The sequence below is a fragment of the Podarcis melisellensis genome (genome assembly GCF_964234715.1).
Source record: "Podarcis melisellensis genome assembly, chromosome: 14".
In the NCBI taxonomy this organism is placed as follows: domain Eukaryota; kingdom Metazoa; phylum Chordata; class Lepidosauria; order Squamata; family Lacertidae; genus Podarcis; species Podarcis melisellensis.
The window spans coordinates 43,909,680-43,927,292 of record NC_138546.1 but is presented as its reverse complement, the minus strand read 5'-3'; the positions used below and the strand labels follow the sequence as shown (position 1 = coordinate 43,927,292).

The 17,613-nt window shown below is 45.1% G+C and overlaps 1 long non-coding RNA gene across 1 annotated transcript in view; it reads left to right on the top strand.

Annotated features, from left to right (window-relative positions):
- Positions 1-17,613, top strand: part of LOC309356370 — a 251,904-nt gene that overhangs the window by 98,902 nt on the left and 135,389 nt on the right. The window lies entirely within an intron of this gene.

Here is a 17,613-nt window from a genome sequence, read left to right as displayed (position 1 = left end):
GATGAGGAATAAATTAGTTCTCTCTTTCTCTCAGCTTGAAGTGCACCTCAAAAAAAGGCCTTTTTCTATATTGAAGGTGAATCCTAAGTTCACAGCTAAGTGATGTGTGATAATGCTCAAGAAATGAAAGCCAGGTACTTTCTGAACAGGCCAACCTTTTTCTCTCTGGAAACACAACAGTGCAGTCGATAAAGAGTAACTTACAAGAAACGGAGAATGTTTGCTTGAAGAAAGGTCTCATAGGTAGACAGCATCTTGTTTAACTGAAAGCAGAACACAAAGATGCTTATTTGTGCAGGGACTGTTTGCGCAGAAGAACATTTAGAATGCAGAGTTCCACAGAACAAATATGCAGATGGAGATGAAGCTCAGTGTTTGCTCTTCCAGGACAGCAAGAGACAAATTGGACCAGACACATAATGATGCTGTTTTTGCCTTAACTGCAGGGGTGGAGAACCTTTTTCAGTCCAAGGGGGACATTCCCTCCTAGGCAATTTTCCAGGGGCCACTTGCCAGTTTCAGAAGAGCCAGAGCACAAAGAGAGAAGAGCAACAAGTGTAGATGTTATAGTTGTACAGTAGGCTTTCTGGCCCTCTTTAAAAAAAAATACCGTATTTTTCACCCTATAGGATGTACTTTTCCCCCTCCAAAAGTGAAGGGGAAATCTGTGTGCATCCTATGGGGCAAATACAGGCTTTTGCTGAAGCTTGGAGAGCGAGAGGGGTTGGGGTGCACCGACCCCTCTCACTCTCCAGGCTTCAGGAAGCTATCCGCAGGCCTGGGGAGCCCTGCGGGAGTTCCCGCAGGGCTCCCTAGGCTGCGGATAGCAGCCTGCCACCCGGCACGCAGGGCGCCCTGAAGCAGAGCGCCCTGCGCTTCGGGCAGACATCGGCCAGCCCCACAAGCTCGCGGGACAGCAGGGAAGCGCAGCGCCGCCATCCCGCTGTTCCCCGACCTGGTTTGGTTTCCCCGACCTGGTTTTGGGGGGGAAATAAAGGGGGGAAATTTCCTTTATTTCCCCCCAAAAAAACTAGGTGCGTCCTATGGGACGAAAAATACGGTAATTGCCAAGAGCATAAAGCTGAGTGGGCGCAAGTTAAATGCACGTAAATTGCAGATCTGCTGTACAACTGTACAAGTAATTGACTCAAGAGGGATAAAAATAATAGTACAGACTCCTAGAGTTGGCCTCACCCATGGATAGAGGGCCCACCACCAACAATCCTGTAGGACAAAGTGGTGGAAGGGTAGATTACCACAGTGATAATGTCAAAAGTGCGCCAAAATCTGATCCAAAGTCTGTTAAATAGGTGTGGTGGTGTGTGTGTTTTGAAACCATTGTCTAGAATACTTACGGTCAACTTTACTTCTTTCTCCAGCTTCTTGTAGCTTTGAGAGGACTTGTTCTGCAAGGATTCTTCATAATCAATTCCAATGAGACGGAACTGCAGAGGCAGATTATGCACAGCCAGAACAGGTGGCGTAGATGTTCTCCAGGTCAAACTCTCCTTCCTGGTGAACTGGCTCAGTGCTGGAGCCTTGAACTTTGACACTGGCTGCTTTGGAGTGTTGCTGTCTTGGTTTCCAGACACCATTTGTGTAGTTGTGCTTATCAGATGCTCAGGGCTGATCTTCTTGGTGCCAAGAACTGCACTGGCCCCATTCTTCATGGCATCTGTTGACCCCAGTAGAGTAACTAAAAGCTTTCTAGTCGTGAGTGCTTGGGTAGTAGTGAGAATCTGAGTTGATGCACCTTGAGACGGAGTGAAAGATGCTGGGATGGTGCTCACTGTACAAGGGGCATTCCTGCAAACTGCTCTTGACAACTCACCAGGAAGAATTCTTGGGCTAGTCGGCAGATCTGTTGTAACAGATGACACAGGGACAGCCTGGGTAGATGTGGTCTCTGGGAGAGACAGATATGCAGGGCCTTGAGAGGCAGTGGAACTTTCATACCCTGAGCTGCCAATGTGCAAAGCCATTGTGCTAACTACTTGTGGGACAGCTGCAGTAAAGGCATCTGTGATCTTGTATCCTAGTATGGTCCCCAGTGTAGTTGCTACAGCAGAGACATTGAAGTCAACCTCAGAGGCCCTTGTAGGCAAAAGTGTGGTTGTATCTGTAGTGTTAGCTGCTGTTTGAGAAGAAGTGATGGCTTTCAAATCATGTGTCCATGCTTCTGCACTGGACGCAACAGGCAGCATTGTGTTGGTAGGTGTCCCCTGCTCTTTCCACCTGCTCATTGGGCCCTCAGTAGCCTCATCATTTATCTTCAAAATTGACTCAGCAATGCTGCTTCTAGAGGAGCCCATTGAGATAAAGCTTGTAGATACAGACCCACGGGTTGGAATGACCAAAAATCTTCCTGATTCTGTTATGTTTCCATGTGAAGCTGTGGCATGAGATGACATTGGAATCGCAAGCTTCCATCCCTGGGAAGTCACACTGAGAAATTCTGCTGCAGACCTGGTTGTAGCATCTCCTGTAGAGAGATCAACATGTACCGTACCATCAGAAACATCTCTATTTGGCAGGGTAGCCTCTGCTGTTTCTAGGTATGGGCTAGAGAGGTGCATAGTGTCATTTCTTGCTGTAAATGTGTGCACAGTGGAATCATTAGCCATCTTTGTGGTCGAGGACACTGTTAGAGTCTCTCGCTCAGAAGGCTCCTTGGACTTCAGCACAACCCTCGATGTGGCAAGAGAGGTAGAATTTGGAGAAGGGGTTGGCATCGATCCACTCCTCCTCCTGGGCAAAGCATGGTGCTCATCTGTCAGCTGAACTGGGGACTCTGCAGAAGTTAAGCTAAAGACCAAGTCTTCAGCTGGAGTACCTCCTGAAGCCATCAGTGGGACCTCCGAGGAGAACATAGGCATCAGTTGAGCAGCAGCAGTTATTTTATGGGGCTCCCTGTAACTAGCAGTGTTGGTTACACCTTCCAGTGGACCAACATTATATCCTGTTTCAGCATCCCCAGCATGCAATGTGCCAAGTGAAGAACTTGAAGCTTGCCAGGGTGGGGAACTTATGCCAAAGCTGGTCATGCCACTTTTGCTGTTTGAGATGGTGCCATGTGTCGAGGCCTCATTGAAACCAATAAGCTCCTGTGGTACAGGAGAGGGATCTTCCTTAAATTCCAGCCTAGCTTCTTCGCCTGCAGAAGTGCTTATCACCCCAACAGTGGCTAAAGAGTCCTCTTCGGTAGTACTAGGAGATGGCGGCAGAGATGTGACCTGCTCTTTCATCCAAGAACTCTGGGATCCAACAGACAGGCCAGTTGCTGCATGAGTGCCAAGGCCGAGTGACATAGTGGCAAGAGAAAGGCTGAACGCTGCCTCCCCATCTGCTGATGAATGAGGAATATGTGTAGTAGTCTCCAAAGCCAGCTTGTTAACACTGCCATGAGCCACATCAGCAGAAGACTCTGCTGTCAAACTATGAGAAACAGGTAAAGTAGGATTTCTAGCTTTGGACCACGGGGACCTGTTCATGGTGGACTCTGTCATGGTTGGTTGGCTTGAAGAGCTAGTCAGAGCAGCTGTAGATGGTAAGCTATGGGTGGGCGGGATTGTGCCCTTACCCTCCCAATAAGGGAAGACCGAATTGAGAGGGACCTCAGTGTAGTTCTCTGGATTGACATGGGCTCCATCAGTGGCAGCCGACAGTGAAGACACAAAAGGAGACTCTGTAGTCATGGGGATAGGTCTATGTGGAGAAAAGCCAGTGCTTAGAAGTTCAAGCTGCTGCAGAGTGGGAAACCTTCTGGACTTTCTAGAGCCTGTGGAGCCTGCCAAAGTTGTAAAAGCGGGTAAAGTAACAGCTGGCAAAGCTTCATTTGAATGACCAAGTGAGGGCCAGAGGGAAGACTGGGACAAAGTTACAGGAACAGCTGCAGGGAGCTCTTTACTCACTGATTCAGTGGTATCAAGTTTCTGGCCACTGGACACAATTTTCAGCTCAGAGTCAGCCTTGTGTGAACTTGCACCAGAAGACTGTGAAAAAGAACCAGGCAAGGTATTGGCAGGAGTGTGCAGCGTGGAAGCCAGAGAACTATGGGATGCATGCCCACCACTTGGGTGGAGAAATTTCATCCTTGTATTAGTGGTTCCAGGAGGAGTTGTTCCAAATGAAGAGGTCATCGAATCTTGATGACTGGTATGCTGTGTCTCAGAACCTACAGATGTTAGGTAGGACCCTTCTTTCTTCCTGTACTGCTCACTGAGGAAGTCCCTATGTGTAGAAGTAGCTGTGCCAGCATACTCAGACATTATCCTACTTATACTGGTTTTGTAGACCATTTTGGTTGAAGACAACAACGTTTCATGTAGTCCCTGCGCATCCCTGGTGATGTGTTCCAGAGCAAGTGGGCTTCTTGAAGTTAAGATCACAGTGTCAGCAGCAGTTGGCTGATCAGTAGCAGCAGTATTTTGGAAAGCAGGTGCAGACTGGTGTGTTGCATTTGGATCCAACGGCAAGGAGCTGCTCATGTCTAGAAGAGGCAATATTGGGGAAAATGTAGGAGTTACCCTTCTGGTGTAAGCAGTCTCCATTTTTTCAGTTCCTACTGCTTGTGATATGAGAGACAGAGGTGCCGTGGTAATTTCTAGCTGCTCAATCCCTTTAGAAGCAAGCTTAAGAGAAATGCTTGTAGAATCAGGCGCGAGTGAAGTTGCAAAGTCCAGAACATTAGAACTGTTCTCGTCCATCTTCAAGACAGTGGAGTCAACACTCGGGGGTCCGTGCTCACTAAAGTTTAATTCCGTATTTCCAGAGACATTGTTTGAATCCCATTGGGTATTTGCAACAAAGGACCAGTCAACAGTGCCAGCTGTGCTGGCTGATAAGTTTGCAGTGTACAGATCTCTCCCTGTAGCAGGAAAACGTGGTCGGCCACTGTCAGACCAATCTTGCAAGTCTTGCCTAGTCAACTGCTGCCCATCAGTAACGTTCTGGAAAGGCAAGGAATCTGAAGACCCTGGTTTTGTGCCAGGTGGAGTCTGGTAAGTCGCAGCTAAATAGCTTTCGTTATAAGCAGCAGTGCTGGCAAAAAGAAGAGGAATGATGGACAAGACAGTTTGCCATGTCTGTCTTTGGGCAGTTGTTGCCAAACCCAAATTAAAGCATGAGGATGTTCTCCTGGCTTTACTTGAGCTTCCAGAAGGGGCCAGTTTGCCACCAGGTGGTCCTGTTGTTTGACTTATCATAAAAAAACCCATCATGGTTGCTTGGCTGTGAACTGGAAGGAAGAGATGATTTATTTAAACAGAAATAAAAGTATGAGAACAGTAGTTCTCCTAAATTATAAATCCTATAGGCTAATAAGGATTCACATTATGTAGCCAGAACAGCACCAGCCATGCAAGGGATTCTGCAGATGGGTGCCATCACTGAGAAGTCTCTCTGCTGGCCATTCACCTTACTTTGGATGGCAGCAACACCTGTGCACCATGGAAAAAAGGCTCATTAAAATGGATTTTTTAAGCACATTCCCCATCATTTTAGAATATGGGGTAAATTGTGTGAATGGGCCAAGGGACCAGGACACCAGCCCTGCCCACTCATAAAAGCCAGTGTTGAGCAGTGGTTAGAGTAGGGTTTCCCAAACTTGTAGTTCAAAAACAGCTGGAAACTCAACTCTGATTATCCCTAGCCACCAAGACCAGTGGTCAGGGATGATGGGAATTGTAGTCCAAAAAGAGCTAAGAGAGCCAAGTTTTGGAAATCCTGGGTTAGAGCACTGGATTAGAACCTAGGAGACAACGGTTCAAACCCCCACTCAACCATGAAGCTCACTAGGTGACCTCAAACCAGTCACTGTCTCCCAGTCCAACTTACCTCTCAGGGGCTGTGATGCTAAAATGGGGAGTGGAGGGAGAACCACATATATGCCGCCTTGGGCTCCTTGGAAGAAAGGCAGGATAGATTTAAAAAATAATAGTCTGAGCAGAAGAGGACTTCCCTCTTCTAGAAGCCCATTTGATTTCTATGCAAAGCACAAAGGATGGATGCAATGCTTCATCCATGCTGTGCCAGCCTGCTCACCCGTCTACATGCAATTCCTGGTCACCCATTGCTACTAAGCACATACTAAAGTGCAAAGTTGGAATAAGACAGCTCCCTCTGGCCCTCCAGATTTTGCTGGACTCCCACCAAACCCACCCAGCATGGTCAGCGATCAGAGAAGATGGGAGCTGCAACCCAACAACATCTGGAGAGCCACAAGTTGCCCACCCCTGACCAAATGGGACCCGCCTAGTTTTCCCCAATCCAAATTGCACACCCACAAACATGAAGTGACAGCCAAGGCCATAGCACACTTGGGGAATGGGTGACAGAGCATCTACTTTGCATGAAGAAGGTTCAATCCCCAGCATTGCAGGTAGGGCTAGGAGAGACCCCCATCTAAAATCCCAGCTACTGTCAGATGGTATAGATCATGCTAAGTGAGAGGGGTGGATGATCTGACTCTGTGCAGGACACCCAACTCCCCTTTAAGCAGCTTTTCCCCCAACCCTAGTGCCCCCCAGATGTTTTGGATGACAGCTGCCCCTCAGCTTATGCCCTGCTGCTCACACCAAGACCCAGAGGCAAAGGACCTCTTCAAAGCAACTGAGGTGTACTTAGGGGAAGGGGTTGCCCGAGGGGACTGGAAACAACAATGCAGGCCAACGGATTGGGTCCTGAGCTCCCCCACTGCCCATCCCGTTTCCCCATCCCTACCACAGACTGCTGAAGATACAACAAGGCTTCAAGGAACAGTTCTTCCTCATCACAAGATATTACAACTACCTCCTCAAGTTCTTCTAGACCCCCGTTTCCCAAACTTGAGTCTCCAGCTGTCTTGAGACTACAGTTCCCATCATCCCTGACCACTGGTCCTGCTAGCTAGGAATGATGGGAGTTGTAGTCCAAAAACAGCTGAAGACCCAAATTTGGGAAACACCGTTCTAGACTTGCATTCTGAGGGCTTGCCCACATGCAACCATGAGCAAGCCATTAAAGTTGTAGGGTGGGCCCTCAGCTACTATTTACTCTAAACCAGGGGTTGGCAAACTATGACCCCCCCGGGCAGGATCAGGCCCACCTGGGTCCTAAATACGGCCCGCACCACAAAACCAGAACCCATCACGAAGCTGAGACTCCCGGCGATGGCAACGGGAGGAAGAGGCTGAGCGGCGGTGGCTCTGTCAATCAAACGCTGCGCCTGGTTTACCTCAGTGGCATTTGATTGGCAGAGACATCCCCGTGCTGAGCTGAGGTAAACCAGGCATGGCATTTGATTGGCAGAGCCACCGCCACTCAGCCTCTTCCTCCCATCGCCGTCACCACCCTGGTGCTCCTGTGGGCCAGAAAGCGGAGCAGAAAAGCTCACTCTGTCTACCTGCTTCATGAAAAGAAGACGCAGCAGCGGTGGTGGCAGCAGCAGCCCCTGAGAAGGTAAGCACAGCACGGCCTCAGTCCTGTATACCTGAAGGAGCATCTCCACCCCCATCGTTCTGCCCAGACGCTGAGATCCAGCACCGAGGGCCTTCTGGTGGTTCCCTCATTGCGAGAAGTGAGGTTACAGGGAACCAGACAGAGGGCCTTCTCGGTAGTGGCGCCCGCCCTGTGGAACACCCTCCCTTCAGATGTGAAGTAAATAAGCAGCTGTCCTATCTTTAAAAGACATCTGATGGCAGCCCTGTTTAGGGAAGATTTTAATATTTAACGCTTTACTGTTTTTAACACTTGATTGGGAGCTGCCTTGAAAACTCAGCCAGATGGGTGGGGTATAAATAAAAAATTTATTATTATTATTATTATTATTATTATTATTATTATTATTATTATTATTATTTCTTCCTCTAGGCAGGGAGGAAGCCCGTTTCGCGCCACTGCCACCAGGCTTCAGCGAATGAGGCTGGCAGGAAACCAAGAAGGGGGCCGGGGCTGGGTGAGGAGGACTACTTGCCCCTCTCACAGTGTGCATAGAAGTTCAGATGGATAGATACATGATAGAGATAGATGATAGATAGATAGATAGATAGATAGATAGATAGATAGATAGATAGATAGATAGATAGATAGATAGATAGAGATGATAGATAGATAGATAGATAGATAGATAGATAGATAGATAGATAGAGAGATAGAGAGATAGAGAGATAGAGAGATAGAGAGATAGAGAGATAGATAGATAGATAGATATAGATATAGATAGATAGATGATAGATAGAAGATAGATAGATAGATAGATAGATAGATAGATAGATAGATAGATAGATAGATAGTCTGGCCCTCCATAAGGTCTGAGGGACAGTGGACCGGCCCCCTGTGGAAAAGGTTTGCTGACCCCTGCTCTAAACATCCCTCAATGAGAGGGATTAACTCTCTGCAAGACCAAGTTCCCCATCAGACAACCTCCATTCTATATGCGCTAATGGCATTGGCACCAAATCATGCTTTATTAATCACACTATTTGAAGATGAGGCAAATGGATGCCAGCCATTTCTAGTTAGCTACCTAATGAAAAGCTGAGATGATGCACTGTTTTAAACGCCTAACCTTATTAGAACAAAAAACGCCATGGTGGCTTCCCCACTGGAGGTGATATCTCCCTTAAAAGAGGGAGAGAACTGACCGGGCAACTGATAAAGAATTATTAATGGAAGTAGAACATGAATTAAAATTAAAGAGGTTGGAAGATATAAGAGGACTATTAACTTATCGGTTACAATACCATCAGCTTAATGATATCTTTAAGATGGACAAAAGGAATGGCTTTTCTAATGAAACCTCTAAATTTGAAAAAGAGCTGTTAGAAAATAGGACTAAATTGCTTTCTAAAATGTATAAATTAGTATTAGAATGGCATGCGAAAGTCGAACAGGTCAAATCAGTTATGATACACTGGGCAAGGGACTTTGGACATAATATACAACTTGCAGCACGGGAGAGGTTATGGAACTGGGATTTAAAGTTTACAGTATGTTATACTCTGAAAGAAAATTATATAAGAATGATGTATCGCTCGTATTTAACCCCTAGCAAATGTGCTAAAATGTATAAAGCAAGGTCAAATACATGCTGGGAATGTAAGAAGAAGAAAAGGCACCTTTTACCACGTGGTAGACTTGTAAGGTAGTAAAAGAATTTTGGGAGATGATAATAATGAACTGGAAAAAAAATGTTTAAAATAACTTTTTCTAAAACAAAACAAAAACCTGAAGCTTTTCTTCTAAGAATTCTAGGTGCCAAAATACCAAGGAACAAAAAGAGACTATTTATGTATGTGCCCACAGCTGCCCAGGGAAAACAGAGCCCCTACCAGAGAAGAATGGCAGATTAAATTGATGGGCTAGGCCAAAATAACAAAAATGACTGGAAGAATTAGGAATCAGGAAGACCAGAATTTTAATAAGGAATGGGGGAAATACATAATTTATCTTAAAAATCACAGTAAACTGATAATTAAAATTATCAGTAGGATTGGAATGATACTTGGAGTTGAACATTGGGCTATGGTTCTAATGGAGATTTAATAGAATTGTATTAATAGAGAAAATGGGGGGGTAACGTAAGAATCCACAAAATTCCATAGGAATTTATTGAATTCTCTTTTTGTTTTGGTTGTTTGACTATTGTATATGTCAAAATTTGGAAAATTAAATATTTAAAAAAACACACGAATAAAACGCCTGACCTAAGAATCAGAATTCCCTGGCTCAAATCTGCTGTCCACCAGGAGCTCTTTGAAGAAAACTGCTCTCAGCCTCAGATCCCTCCATCTACAATATGGAGTCAGGAGAAGAATAATCATTAGAGCTGTTGGCAGGATGGCAGCCAGAGCAAAGCTTGTGTGGCACTTTCGGAAACTTGAATAAGCGCAATACAAATACTAAAGCACTATTTGATGTGGCTCTCCCTTTGCTGACTTGGAAGCACCCTGCAGACTGATAAAATTGGGGTGGCGGGGGGAGGGGGAGAAGACTCCCTACACATAGGAAGGCAAAAGGCTAGAGTAGGGCTCACCCTGGCAGAATTTATTTAGGGCATACAGGCAGGGCTGGATGAAGACCTTTAGAGGCCCTAAGTTAGGCATAGGCAAACTCGGCCCTCCAGATGTTTTGGGACTACAATTCCCATCATCCCTGACCACTGGTCCTGTTAGCTAGGGATGATGGAAGTTGTAGTCCCAAAACATCTGGAGGGCTGAGTTTGCCTATGCCTGCCTGTACTTAAAAGATTTTGGGGGGCCCACAGATATCCAATTCAAAATATAAACAATAAGAAATCGTAAAATAAAATTTTCTTTTTCAAAATGAAGCAAAACCTACAGCAAGATGGAAAAGAAAGTTTATATTTCTATAAATAATGTTTATCTTTGTTCAGCTGCACCATCCAGTCTATGGTAAATCTGGCAATGGAAAATTTCTGGAGTGCTTCCCTTCCCTTGATGCCCTAACCATGTGCTTATTTCGCTTACTGGTTAATCCAACCCTGCATACAAGCACACAAAATCATGCAAATACAGACTTAAGCTGGTACAGTCCATACACCAATTTATGAGATAGTACAAAGTTTGTGCAAATATTAGGCTCAATATTTTTTGTCCCCCCTTTTGCTTATGCAAGGAAGTGCCTTCACACTCGTGTGTGTGTGTGTGTGTGTGTGTGTGTGTGTGTGTGTGTTGACCTCATCCTCCCTTCTCTGTTTCACACAAAGGATCCCATCCAGCCAACACTCTGTACCCAGCCTTAAGGCCCCTTGTGGCAGACCAGCCTCAACCCTTGCCCTCCAGATGTTACCAGATCCTGCCATCAGCAAGAACCATGGTCAAGGATGATGGGAGGCCAACATATCTCAGGCCCAGATGCCCCATCTTTGGCAGGGTTGGCCAACGTGGTGCCCTCCTGCAAACCCCATCATCCCAGACCACTGATCCTGGCAACAGAAGCTGATGGGAGTTGTAGTCCATATACATTTAGATATCGTCTCCAAGTTAGAACATTGTGGCTCACAAACCAACCTATAGCAAAGACAAGTTGGATAGAAGGAAGAAGGTGAAGAGATGAGGAGCGGGAGACCCATCAAGGCTTTCAAAGCTTGGCATTCATTGAATCCTAGGAATTGCTGTAGAAACAACTGAGGTTGGCTTTTGCTGCCCAACAGCCCAGGGGACTCGAGGTCTCCTAAGTCTGTGATGGGTTAAAGTATAGATGGAGGCAGGAACCAGTAGAAGGAAAGCCAGGAAGATCTTTATTTTCCTGTTGCAAACAGAGTCCTCCCCCCCTTTTTTTTAATAGGAGGAGAGAAAAGAACAATGGCCTGCCCTGCAAAAGCCAATCCCATATTTTTCTACAACAATTGCATGGCAAGTGCGAGCCCTAACCTTCAATGGAGGAGGAAGAGGAGCCAGGTATGTTTTGGTGTGCTCCAGTCTTCCAAAAAAGCTCAAGACAACATGTCCAGATGGTGCCCGTCCTCCTTCCTCAGTTCCCAACAACCCTTTAGGCCGAGAAGCAAATTTCCAACACGCCTTTACCCAGTTGAGCGCGGGATCTGAACCTCGCACTCCTTACCTCGCGATTTGTCTCTGGACCATCTCTCTGGGCAGTCCTACAGGCGTGGCAAGGAGTTTGCATTTGCCGGCTTGTTCACTGACTTAGAATATTCCTCTACCACCACCACCCGTTAAAAAGATACGGGCAATTCAGCCCAGATCAATACTGCTCCAACGACAGCACAGCATTAAACTGCAGACCATCATCGTCCTTCATTTATTATAGTTATTATTAGAAGGGGGAGCAGATTGGGAAGAGAGAGCTCTTGAGACAGGGCTAGGGCAAACCAGGCCGCCTGCTCGCTCCCCTCGACCCATTTCACAGAAAACACCGCCGCCGTTTTCTTACCTGCAAGGAACTAATCTAGGCACAGAAACGAAGACTTGCACCCCAGCCTGCTCCTCCGCGCCTCCTGTTATTGCATTTGCCCCTGGAGGGGCGGAGACTGAGATTTCCCAGAAACCCAGTGCCTGCTTCAGGTTGCAAACCCAATTAACACCTTTTTGCAGGGGATAATCGCCTCCAGGCCTAAGGTGGGCCCATCTCAACAAAGGTTTTGCAAAACAATCGCGGCCACCCGGCGGGTCGTCTTTTTTTCCCTGGTGTTGACGCCTCCCCGGCTGTCTGAGCAAGTTTTACTCATGAGGAGGAAGAGGAGCCAGGCACGTTTTGGTGTGCTCCAGTCTTCCAAAAAAAGCTGCTGTAAACCGCCTTGAAACTTTGGTACTGAAAAGCAACATGCGGGTTGCAAAACCATCACAACAGCAACACTGTAACAGAACATATGCGTAAATGTAAGAACAGTACAGTGTTGCCAACTTTTGTGCTGCTGTGTTTTGTTTTTTAAATATTTTTATTATTTTTAACATGTCATTTTCAACAGTAATTAAACATACTTTTGCATCTTATTCAAATTTTTGACTTCCATCAATCCCGTCTGAAAATTTTCCAATCTAATCTCTCAGTATGCATTTCTTATCTGCCCTATTAGATTTCAAACTCGTAACCAATATCTCTATCTTTTTCTGCTTTGTAACACTTTGTATATTTCTCCTTACAAAACTTCCTTGTAGTCCTACTAGCGTAATTTGTTGATTACAGTTGCTGTTCAAATAATTCATATGCTTCTTCCAATCTTCTGTAAATCTCCGGTCCCGCAGGTTTCGAATCCTTCCTGTCATTTTGTCCAATTCTGCATAGTCCATTAATTTCATCTGCCATTCTTCTTTCGTTGGACTTTCTTCTTGTTTCCATTTCTGGGCTAACAATACTCTTGCTGCAGTTGTTGCATATAAAAATAATTTAACATCTTGCCTATTAATGTCCTGACCTATAATAACAAGTAAAAATGCTTCTGGTTTTTTAAAAAACCTGCTTGCTCCCGCTGCTGTGTTTTTAAGCAGCGGGAGCAAGCACTGACTTCTCTGTGGGCTTCCTCGATGCCTATTGCAGAGTACTTTCACAAATAATTAAATCAGCCAAGGAGATGGATTTTGCAATTTTATCTTTCTCTTACACCAAGGGCTTTAATTTAATTTCCCCCACAACAACCCTATGTGGTAGGTTAGGCTGAGAGAGAATAACTAGCCCAATGTCAGCCAATGAGCTTCATGGTCGAGTGAGGATCTACCAGGTCTAACTTGCTAACCACAGCCTTTTCTGACCTAGTGCCCTTCAGATGTTTAGAGTAGACTTTGCCACACATTTCCTCCTAGGACTTCTATTGAGCAAACCTGGCTGGGGGACCATGTATTAACAGGATAGGGCTCCTGTGGGATATGGCTCCTGTGCCTTTAAGTAAAAGGTGATGTTTAGAGGTGTAATATGGAACCAAATAAAAAATGCAGATCACCTGATAATTGCTGCAAATGGCACTCCTGTTAAAAGAACAGCCTCAAGGAAGGATTCCAAGGTTCATAGCCTTAAGGAAAGTCATTGCTACAGGTCTTTTATGGGGGAAACTGCAAGACAAAGAGAAAAAGGCTGTTTGGATGCAACAATAACATGTGTCTTTCAGCATACTGTATTTTACCAAGTCAAGCTAGCTTTCTTCCTTGCTAGACATTCCAGGGTGTTAAATCCAAAAGAAAGGGAAGGTTGCTTTGGAGAAAAATGTGTTTATCTCATTTTATATGTATATTCTGATGTACACCATCTTGATATTTTCTGTCAGTGAGTAGTATACACAGATTTTTTAATAAATAAAATAACTTCCTTCACAAATGAATATTTTACTTGATAGCAACAGTTTGCGGGCCACTTATCTTTTAGCAACAATATCTAAGCAGTTTGCCACATTTTTAAAGATCCTAGTCTTGAACACATTAAAAAATAATAATTCTGGTATTGAGTACATTTTTTTAATCAAAAACTAAAGTTTCAGAGAAAAAGTTAGAATGCCCCCCACAAAAAAATTTGTGTTGGAATGTTATAATCATTTCACACATTTACCAAAAGCTGGGTAAACAGAATCATAGTGTTGAAAGGGACCACTAGGGTTCTATAATAATAATAATAATAATAATAATAATAATAATAATAATAATAATTTATTTATACCCCACCCATCTGGCTGGGCCTCCCCAGCTACTCTGGGTGGCTTCCATAAAAACCAAAAATACAGTAAAATATCACACGTTAAAAACTTCCCTGAACCGGGCTGCCTTAAGAGGTCTTCTGAATGTCAGGTAGTTGTTTATCGCTTTGACATCTGCTGGAAGGGCGTTCCACAGGGTGGGCGCCACTACTGAGAAGGCCCTCTGCCTGGTTCCCTGTAGCTTTGCTTCTCGCAATGAGGGAACCGCCAGAAGGCCCTCGGCGCTGGACCTCAGCGTCCGGGCAGAATGATGGGGGTGGAGACGCTCCTTCAGGTATACTGGGCCAAGTATTAGTCCAACACCCACCCCCCGCCGCCATGCAGGAATCTTTTGCCCACCAACTAAGCTATTCCAGAGCAGTAAATGACATGCCTGTTGTATCAAGGTAGGGAGCATGTTACAAAGTTGTAAAGTTTGTATGTCGATCACATTTTCATTGTATCTTGCATTGTTTTGTATTTAAAATATGTTGCTTAATAATTTGTATCTATTTTTCTTGCATTTATATCCTACCTTTCCTTCAAGGAACCGAAGGTGGCAAAGATGGTTCGCTTCCTCTTCATTTTATCTTCACAGCGACCATGGAGGTGGGTTAGACTGAGAGACGTGACTGGGCCAAGGTCACCTAGTGAGTTTTACGGCTGAGTGGGGGATTTGAACCCTGGCCTCCCAGGTTCCAGATCCAACACACTAAATGCTACACCACACTGGCTCTCACACTAGGTATGGAAGAGACCCTGTTTGTAAATTTTATAATAGAGTGTGTTTTGCCCCCAGACCAGTATGGTTGCTTCTGGTTTTTGTCACCCAAAAGCAACTGTACCTGTTTCAGCCCATGTAGAAAAACTCCGAATTCCAAACCAAGCTGTTACAAAATAAAGTGTGCAAGCTTTTGAGTTTCCCAGAATGCTTCATTGGACAAGAGAGACAACAGAAATGGGGGGGGGGACAATGTCACATTTCAATGAAGCTCTGTGAGGTGTTTTCCACCCCACCCCACCCCACCCCTGCATTCCACCTTAAGACTGTGTGTGAATGCAAATTCCCTCTATGTCATGGGTAGGCAAACTAAGGCCCGGGGGCCAGATCCGGCCCAATCGCCTTCTAAATCCGGCCCTTGGATGGTCAAGGAATCAGCGTGTTTTTACATGAGTAGTATGTGTCCTTTTATTTTAAATGCATCCCTGGGTTATTGGTGGGGCCTGCCTGGTGTTTTAACATGAGTAGAATGTGTGCTTTTATTTAAAATGCATCGCTGGGTTATCTGTGGGGCATAGGAATTCGTTCTCCCCCCCCCAAAAAAAAATAGTCTGGCCTCCCACAAGGTCTGAGGGACAGTGGACCGGCCCCCTGCTGAAAAAGTTTGCTGACCCCTGCTCTATGGCTCCAATATCAGCCATCCCACCACCACCACCCACACCCAACCCTTTGTATTGTTTACCACCCATATACCCAAACTTTTACAGTGAAGGTGCCTGGATGTTAATAGCCCAGAGATGGAAAGAAGAGAGAGTCCCTACCAGAGAAGAATGGCAAATTAAGTTGATGGACTATGCAGAAATGGCAAAAATGACCAGAAGAATCAGAAATCGGGAAGACCAAAATGTTAATATGGAATGGGGAAAGTATATAACACCTTAAAAACCATTGTAAACAATTAAAATTATTAGTAGTAGGAGTGGAATAACACTTGTAGTTTAATGTTGACTTTTGGTTATTATACAGCATGTAGATTTGGATTAATAGACAAGATGCAGGAGGAAAAGGTTAATATAGGGACCCACAAAGGGGAGGAGGGAAGTTCAGGAGATTCTTTGAAATTCTCTTTTTATGTTGGTTATTGGATAATGGTTTGTAAATTTCTAAAATCTGAAAAACTAAATAAAAATTTTAAAAAGAGAAGAAAATCTGAATGTGTGCACACTTACATTGTCACTGTTTTGGTTGCCCTAATAAAGGTGGATTTTATAATTGGTGTGACTCTCCAAGCTCTTTGCAAATGTATTCTCTTAGTGACACTGGAAGCTACCTTATCCCCAATCTGCCAAGAGAACAAAGAGGGGGAAATCCCCAACCAAACAGAGCTAAAAAAACAAGACCAAAGTAAATTTTAAATATGGGTCCGCCTTCCCTTTAGGAATGTGTTTCCAGAAGTGCCAAGACCTGCCAATGGGATCCTTCCCCTGGCTGTTATATACATCAGATGTGAATGGTGCTATCATTTTAGTGCATTGCCAGTTCCTCATGCAAGACTTGTTTTCTGCAAACGTTTTGTTTCTGTCCTGCAGGAAGGGAATAGTGTTGAAAAGCTTTTCTTTTAGCATGCTGGTTTTGTTTTTAACAGGTTGGTTATGTATATAAAAGGTAAAGGTAAAGGGACCCCTGACCATTAGGTCCAGTCGTGGATGACTCTGGGGTCGCAGCGCTCATCTCGCTTTATTGGCCAAAAGAGCTGGCGTACAGCTTCCGCGTCATGTGGCCAGCATGACTAAGCCGCTTCTGGAGAACCAGAGCAGCGCACAGAAACACCGTTTACCTTCCCGCCAGAGCGCTACCTATTTATCTACTTGCACTTTGATGTGCTTTTGAACTGCTACATGGGCAGGATCTGGGACTGAGCAACGGGAGCTCACCCCGTCACAGGGATTCAAACCGCCAACCTTCTGATTGGCAAGTCCTAGGCTCTGTGGTTTAACCCACAGCGCCAGTAAAACAGAGTAAAAAGCAGTGTTTTGTTTATTTGCTTGTTTGTTGCATCTCTATCCCTCCTTTCCTCCAAAGGGGCTCAAGGTGCTGTACATGGTTTGCATTTTAGGCCAAGTAGTGAGCTTCATGGCTCAGTGGGGATATGAACCCTGGTCCCCCAGGTCCAACTTCCTCCACCCACTATTGTTTCTTGCCCCCTCCCCAACGCACACATTTATAAATGTTTCTGCAAGGGGGTTCAGTCTTTGGGCTGAAAAAGCTCTCCTTCCCCTACTTTACCTGCCAGTTGTTCAAGGATTTCTAGACCAGGGTTTCTCAAACTTGGGTCTCCAAAAACAGTTGGACTACAATTCCCATCATCCCTAGCTAGTCGGACCAGTGGTCAGGGATGATGGGAACTGTAGTCTAGCTGGAGACCCAAGTTTGGGAAACCCTGTTCTAGACAAGCCAGTTGTGTTCTTTTTATTCATAATGTTATATGTTTGGGGGGACCCACCCCCTAAATCCTAGAAATTAAGAAACGATAGGGCTTTATTTCACCCGGGTCAAAGACCCAGTTTGTCACAAACTAATGGACTCTCCAATGTTCTATTTGTCCTGGAAGCATTCAAGTTCTTGCCAGGCCATTTGGGGGATTTTAAAAAAAATAATGTGTAGACTTGCACTAGACTAGAGAGTCACTGGTGTGCATTGAAAGCACTGCTGTATTTTGGGGTGGTTCCATTGCACTTCCAAAAATGACAAGTCACCACGGTCTGCTATTAAA